This window comes from Heteronotia binoei, chromosome 3, assembly GCF_032191835.1.
Source record: "Heteronotia binoei isolate CCM8104 ecotype False Entrance Well chromosome 3, APGP_CSIRO_Hbin_v1, whole genome shotgun sequence".
NCBI classification, from domain to species: domain Eukaryota; kingdom Metazoa; phylum Chordata; class Lepidosauria; order Squamata; family Gekkonidae; genus Heteronotia; species Heteronotia binoei.
Window position 1 is genome coordinate 138718403 of NC_083225.1, and position 6951 is coordinate 138725353.

Consider the following 6951-nt stretch of genomic DNA (forward strand, 5'->3'; position numbering starts at 1 on the left):
ACAGGCCAATAAATAATATCATTAAAAAAATTACAGGGCCCTTGAAGGCCAAAAATTCTATTACAACAGAAGATATTCACTAGCATGATGTGTTCTGTCCTGTCTGTTTCAGGTAGGACTGGAATACTCAGTTATTTCTTCTGCAGTAGGGGTACCAAACTATGGCTTGGGAGCCACATGCAGCTCTTTCACACATATTGTGTGGCTCCCAGAGGTTGAGGAGTTTAATGCAGCCTTTTTTTCAAGTAAGCAGGCTTAGCATTGGGACCTCAGTCTGCCTCTGAACCTTGACTCATAGGTAGGCGACTATTTCCCACATGTATGAAGCAGGCAGGCTTGCAAGCACTTCTGCTCCACCACAGAGGTCACCTGGAGACCTAGAGTGGGGAAAGAGAACACAAGAACTGAGTGAGCCACTGGAAGGAGGGATGGAATTAAAGAGAGTGGCGCATGATTCCTACTTAGTTTCATAGCTCTTGTAAGAGCTGTATTTACTAACCTTGTGTCAAGGCAAAGAGAGATGTATAAAGATGCAAGTGGTGATCAGTGATTTGTATGATACATGTGTGTTTTCTTCTCCCACAGGTGCAAAAAATAATTCCCTAACTTTTTCCTATGGTCATCTTATGAAGACAGTTATTCCCAGCCTTTGTTTTTTTTTTAAAAAAAGAAAAATCTCCTAGCATGATTGTGTTGTAAAGTGCATTTTATCTTTCTGTGCAAAGAACGTATTAAGAGTTTTAATAAAGATGTGTGTATAATATTTGTTCATATCTTGCGGCTCTCAAACATCTGATGTTTATTCTATGTGGCTCTTACGTTAAACATGTTTGGCTATCCCTTTTCTACAGAGATATAGCAACATTACCGGTTCTCAGAAGATGGTGCCTTTTGAATTTTGCAGAAGTCCCTATAAGAACAGTTGTATAAAGAAGGGCATGTGGCAGAGATACATTGGATACATTGGACAGTTTCATAGGTGCCTCAGCTTCAATGTTGCTAATTTGATTCAGAGGAGTCCTGGCTCTGAATCAAATTAGCAACATTGTAGCTGAGGCACCTATGAAACTGTCTTCCAGACCATTGTTCTGTGTAGCCCAGTACTGTCTACTACCTCTGGCAGCAGCTTTCTGGGGTCTTCCCTAACACTTGCTACTTGAGATTCATCTGTATCACTGGAGATACCAAAGACTTATTTCAGGACAACAGCCAGTTTTCTGACTGGCATGCTGCTGTGGCTCAGTTTGGTCCAGGTTATCACTGGCATGGGAAGGGATGTCACGCATGGCTTATGTTAGTCATCGCCTCCTAGGCTTCTGCTGCCAGGAATTGTTCAACCCTACTGAGGCATCTGCAGCATTACCAGGGCTCATTCTGCTCCCAGCTGGTGGTAGCATGACAGCATGGCACTGCTCATACTCACTGGCAGTTCCCACAGCTGCATTGCCTCTAGCCAGGTCCTAAGTGTTGGAAATATGTATCTGTTTTGTATGTCCTTTGCAATGTTCTAAAGTTCCAGTCATTATAGGGTTAACACTGTGCCTGATTCCCTATTGTCTGCGTGACCTTGGAAGAAGATACTGACTGCTGTCAATCAAGGTCTAGAAGCGGGAAAACCTGCTTTGTCTGTTCAGTCAGCTAGTCAGGTGACTGCCTTTGTTCAGGCAGAGAGTTCAAGAAGAAGGAGGAAGTGGTCTTCCATAAAGCACATGATCTTCTAGTGTGAGGATGTAGTTCTTTAGTGTTTGTTATTTTATCTCCCAGTACCCATTCCCTGTAGTAATAAATATTTTTGCTTTTTCATGTTAAATGCCTCTCAATGATTATTTGATCCAGTGATCCATCGCACTGTTTGAGATAAAGAAATAGAATTTCAAACAGAATTTACTTAACTCTGAGGGCACCAGCTTGGACAGTAAAAGACCTTGAACTGGCCTCACCTGTGACTTTCTGCATGCCTAACATGTATTCTAACACTCAGCTATGGCCTTTCCCTTCATATACGCATAGGTCTGATGAACTTCTTTTGAAAGAAAAACTTCTTAATTTATAAACATAAAATATATTTGCTTTTAAAAGTCATTATATGATTTTTTTTCCATTGGGTTTTTTGGTACTTGACAAAATTATGCATTAGCCATATACTTATGCAGACTATATGAATGCACTTGTTTAAAGGATCAATATTCCCGGGCCAACATACACTCACATATTCTAGTAACAAAAAAGATCTTCCAACTAGGTTATAAACTATGTAAAAAAATTAAAGGCATATTTGGATGGCATTTTCAAATTTAGTCAGTAACATTTAAACTACCAAGATGCACAGTGTAGGAAATCTGAACACACTATTTACTAAAATATGTCCCATGTTATAACCAAACCCATCTCTCCAAATCTTACCACCCCAAGAAAAAAATGACTGAATGCCCTGAAGCCTTCTGGATAATACATTGAACTTGTTTTCCTGCCATTTTAAAAGTTTCTGTTGAATGGAAATCATGCTTTTACTTTCCCTAACTTCAATGAGACACCCTTGACACTGGATACGTGAGTGATTTAATCACAATACGGCATCTGAGCAATGGATGACCCTCATGTCAGAATCTTAATATGCAAAATATACCATTCCTTTCCAAAAGGGAATCTGATTCCCTTTATCCTGTGGTCCATTCAAGAACTGATGTCATGGAATGGCTATGAGGAGGACTTAATACTAACAGAGTTGTTTATTTAATTAGTAACAAGGGTAAAATCCTCCTAACACAGCTGATCAGAGGTCAGTCTGAAAGGTCTCTACCAGAGCATTGTCAGACTTCAGTGGCTGAGGCTTAATAATAATCTCTAGACTTCAATTTCCTACTAATAAAGGGTAATATAATGTCATGTAAGCCCTCTTATTTGTTCAGATCGTCTTAACCACTGAGGAGCTAATATACAACAACTGAACAAACAGTGACCACACAGACTTCATATTTAGCACTGCACGTGACCCCTGATGAAAGAAATCATCCATCAGGCCCAAATCAAAGGCTGGAAATATTACAACTCAAATCTTCCTGCACACAAATGCAAATGTAAAGACAAGAGCAAATCAAAACTTGCCCTTGAAATTTTTCAGAAAAAAAAATCACATAAATAATTCAAGGGAAATGGGTGCAGAAAACCTTTCTACTCTAGAGCAATTTGTGACCATCCTTAAAAAGTGATTTAATTTGTAGAAGGGACTGCTTTATTTTAAATTCAGCAGCTTGTCAGTGTTGTCCTTCTCACCACACTCAAAGATTTTTTTTCCCTACTAGTAATCATGGAATAGTTAATAATGAGGCTTGTCGGTGACATTTGAATTTATATAGGAATTTAACTTAGTGTTACAACTCTATCCCTTACAGATCCTGGTCCAAATATTCTGGTAACCATGCTGAAATTCACTGTGTGTTTGGTGAATCAGTTCTCAGGCATTATACATTTTCATGGCATTCTCTCTGTTTGCAATACTCAGTATTCTCACAATATTTATTTCTGTGTACAAGACCAACTATATTCTCATGGCATTTATTCCCCCCCCCCCCCATCTAAACTGCCCTTATTCTTGAAAGTAAAATATGCATATGTGAGATTTCAACCATATCTTGACCTTTTTGTGCCAAAAGAGTCCTCACTGTTAACTTAAACATATGAGAATGTTCAGGTGGGTACTTGTGTTGGTCTGAAGCAGCAGAACAAAGTTTTATTCAAGGTATAAGCTTTCATGTGCACATACACTTCTCTTCAGATATAGTGTGATAGGTCAAGAGAATGAGGGTTCTGCTGTCTTAAAAAGTGCATCCAAGTGAATCTGCAGTTATAATTTCACTTAGCAGCAGATTTATAGGGAAGCCAGGTTTCCTGCTTTAGTGGTATATCTCCTGCAGACAGCCCCCAATTCCCACAGTTGATCAGTGGGGAGAGGATGGAGCAAAAATAGGTATTAACAGCAACACAATAATGTCACTTCCAGGTTCATCCCAGAAATGGCATCAGAGAACGGTTGCAATGCCATCCCTACAGTCTCCCACTGGATACCAGCCAACAGCTGATAAGCCTACCAGTTATAAGAACATAAGATAAGCCATGTTAGATCAGGCCAATGGCCCATCCAGTCCAACACTCTGTGTCACACAGTGGCCAAATTATATATATACACACACACACACACACACTGTGGCTATACACACACACACACACACACACAGTGGTTAATAGCCACTGATGGACCTCTGCTCCATATTTTTATCTAACAATCAATCGTTTTATTTATATAAAACGGGGAGGGACGGTGGCTCAGTGGTAGAGCATCTGCTTGAGAAGCAGAAGGTCCCAGGTTCGATCCCTGGCATCTCCAAAAAAGGGTCCAGGCAAATAGGTGTGAAAAGCCTCAGCTTGAGACCCTGGAGAGCCGCTGCCAGTCTGAGAAGACAATACTGACTTTGATGGACCAAAGGTCTGATTCAGTATAAGGCAGCTTCATATGTTCATATCCCGCCCTCCCCGCCGAAGCAGGCTCAGGGCAGCTAACAACATTAAATCTATACAGTAAGTTATACAATAATATTTAAAAGCAATAACTAATTTAACAATTTAATTAAAATTCTAAAATTAATAAAATTAACATCCTGGTGCTATTTCAACAGATGGTAAAAATTACTTAAGCAGTCTCTCTATCTTTTAATCGGTGAAGGCCATCCTGAAGAGGATGGTCTTGCAGGCCCTGTGGAACTGTTCAAAGTCCCGCAGGGCCCGCACTTCTTCCGGGAGCTGGTTCCATAGGTGTGGAGCTACAATGGAGAAAGCCCGCATGCGAGTACTCTGTAGTTTTGCTTCCTTCGGCCCGGGGATAGCCAGCAGGTTCTTCCCTGCTGACCTCAGTGCTCTTGGGGTTCATATGGGGAAAGACGGTCCCTCAGGTAGGCAGGTCCTTGGCCATATAGGGTTTTAAAGGTAATAACCAGCACTTTGTAACGAATCCGGTATGTAACTGGCAACCAGTGCAGTCTGCACAGCCCTGGCTGTATGTGTTCCCATTTTGGGAGCCCCAGTAACAGCCTAGCCGCTGCGTTCTGCACCAGCTGCAGCTTCCGGGTTCGGCACAGAGGCAGCCCCATGTAGAGGGCATTACAGTAATCCAGTCTTGAGGTGACCGTTGCATGAATCACTGTTGCTAGGTCCTGGCGCTCTAGGAAGGGGGCCAACTGCCTTGCCTACCTTAAATGAAAAAAGACTGACTTAGCAGTGGCTGCTGTTCGGGCCTCCATTGATAGTGAAGGCTCCAGTAGAACTCCCAAGCTCCTGACCGTCAAAAACCGGGAGAGGTATTTCCCTGCCCAGAGTGCTCCGACCCACGCAAAGGACTTCTGTCTTCACTGGATTCAGCTTCAACCCACTCAGCCTTAGCCAAGTTGCCACGGCCTGCAGTGCCAGGTCCAAATTCCCTGGGACGCAGCCAGGCCGGCCATCCATTAGCAGATAGAGCTGGGTGTCATCTGCATATTGGTGACACCCAAGCCCATACCTCCAGGCAATCTGGGCAAGGGGGCACATATAGATATTAAATAGCATCGGTGAGAGAACTGCTCCCTGAGGCACCCCACAATCTAGTGTGCGCCTCTGGGACAGCTCACCCCGATTGCCACCCTTTGTCCCCGATCCTCGAGGAAGGAGGAGAGCCATTGTAAAGCCAAACCCCTAACCCCTACATTGGCGAGGCAGCGGGACAGTAGCCGATGGTTGACCGTGTCGAACACGACCGACAGATCTAACAGCATCAGCACCGCCACACCACCTCGATCCAGATGCCTCTGGAGGTCATCTGCCAAGGCGACCAGCACTGTATCTGTCCCATGACCTAGACGAAAGCCGGACTGGCAAGGGTCTAGGACGGAAGTGTCATCCAGAAAACCCTGCAACTGCAACGCCACTACCTTCTCAATAATTTTACCTAAAAATGGTAAATTAGAGACCGGTCGGTAGTTTGCCAATTCGGCCGGATCTGCTGTACTTTTTTTCAGGAGGGGCGGACCATAGCCTCTTTCAAGGGTGTTGGAAAATGCCCCTCCAGGAGGGATCTATTTATGATGTCCCGTAAAGGACATCTAAGCTCCCTCTGGCAAGATTTAATTAGCCAAGAGGGGCACGGGTCCAGATCGCAAGTTGTTGGGCGTACAGAAGAGACAATTCCGTCAACTTCCTCCAGGCTGAGTGGGCCGTAGTGGTCCAGAGCTAAACCGGAAGACAGGCACAGAGCCTCCAGTTCATGTACTGTATCCAATGTGATGGGCAAGTCCTGGCGGAGCGACGTGATTTTGTCTGCAAAATTTTTTGCAAAAGCCTCACAGCCTATTTCTAATTCTCTAACATTTGGTCTGCCTTGAGGCAGTGTAGTTAACTGTCCAATTATTCTAAACAATTGTGCCGGGCGCGAATTTGCAGACACAATCCTGGCCACGAAGCAATCTTTCTTCGTGGCCTTGACTGCCATCTCATAAGACCTCATAAACATTCTATAGGATGTTCTCCTTGCTTCGTCATGAGTGTGCCACCACTGCCTCTCTAGTCATCTAAGCCCTTGTTTCAGCTGATGCAAATCCAAGGTATACCATGGGGCCAGCCTCACATGAGGGCGCAGAGGGTGTCGGGGTGCGATCTCGTTGATCGCCCTAGATAGCCGATCTTGCCAGGCATCAACCAGGACGTCAAGGGAATCGCCAGGGGGCCAGGATCCCGTAGAGCCATTTGGAACTGTTCCGGGTCCATCAGGCTTCGCAGGCAAGCCAAAATAGGCTCTCCGCCCTTACAGGGTTGGGGCAGCATCTCCATATGGGCCTTGAGGGCTAGGTGATCCGACCATGGCACCACCTCCATCGTGATATCGTTCACCCGAATCCCGGATGCAAAGATCAAGTCTAGTATGTG

At 44.1% G+C, this 6951-nt stretch overlaps 1 non-coding gene across 1 annotated transcript; it reads left to right on the forward strand.

Moving 5' to 3' along the window:
* Positions 1-4317: 4317 nt before the first annotated feature.
* TRNAL-GAG (transfer RNA leucine (anticodon GAG)) lies at positions 4318-4384 on the forward strand. Its single transcript has one exon. It is a non-coding gene; the product is annotated as a tRNA-Leu (tRNA).
* Positions 4385-6951: the final 2567 nt, after the last annotated feature.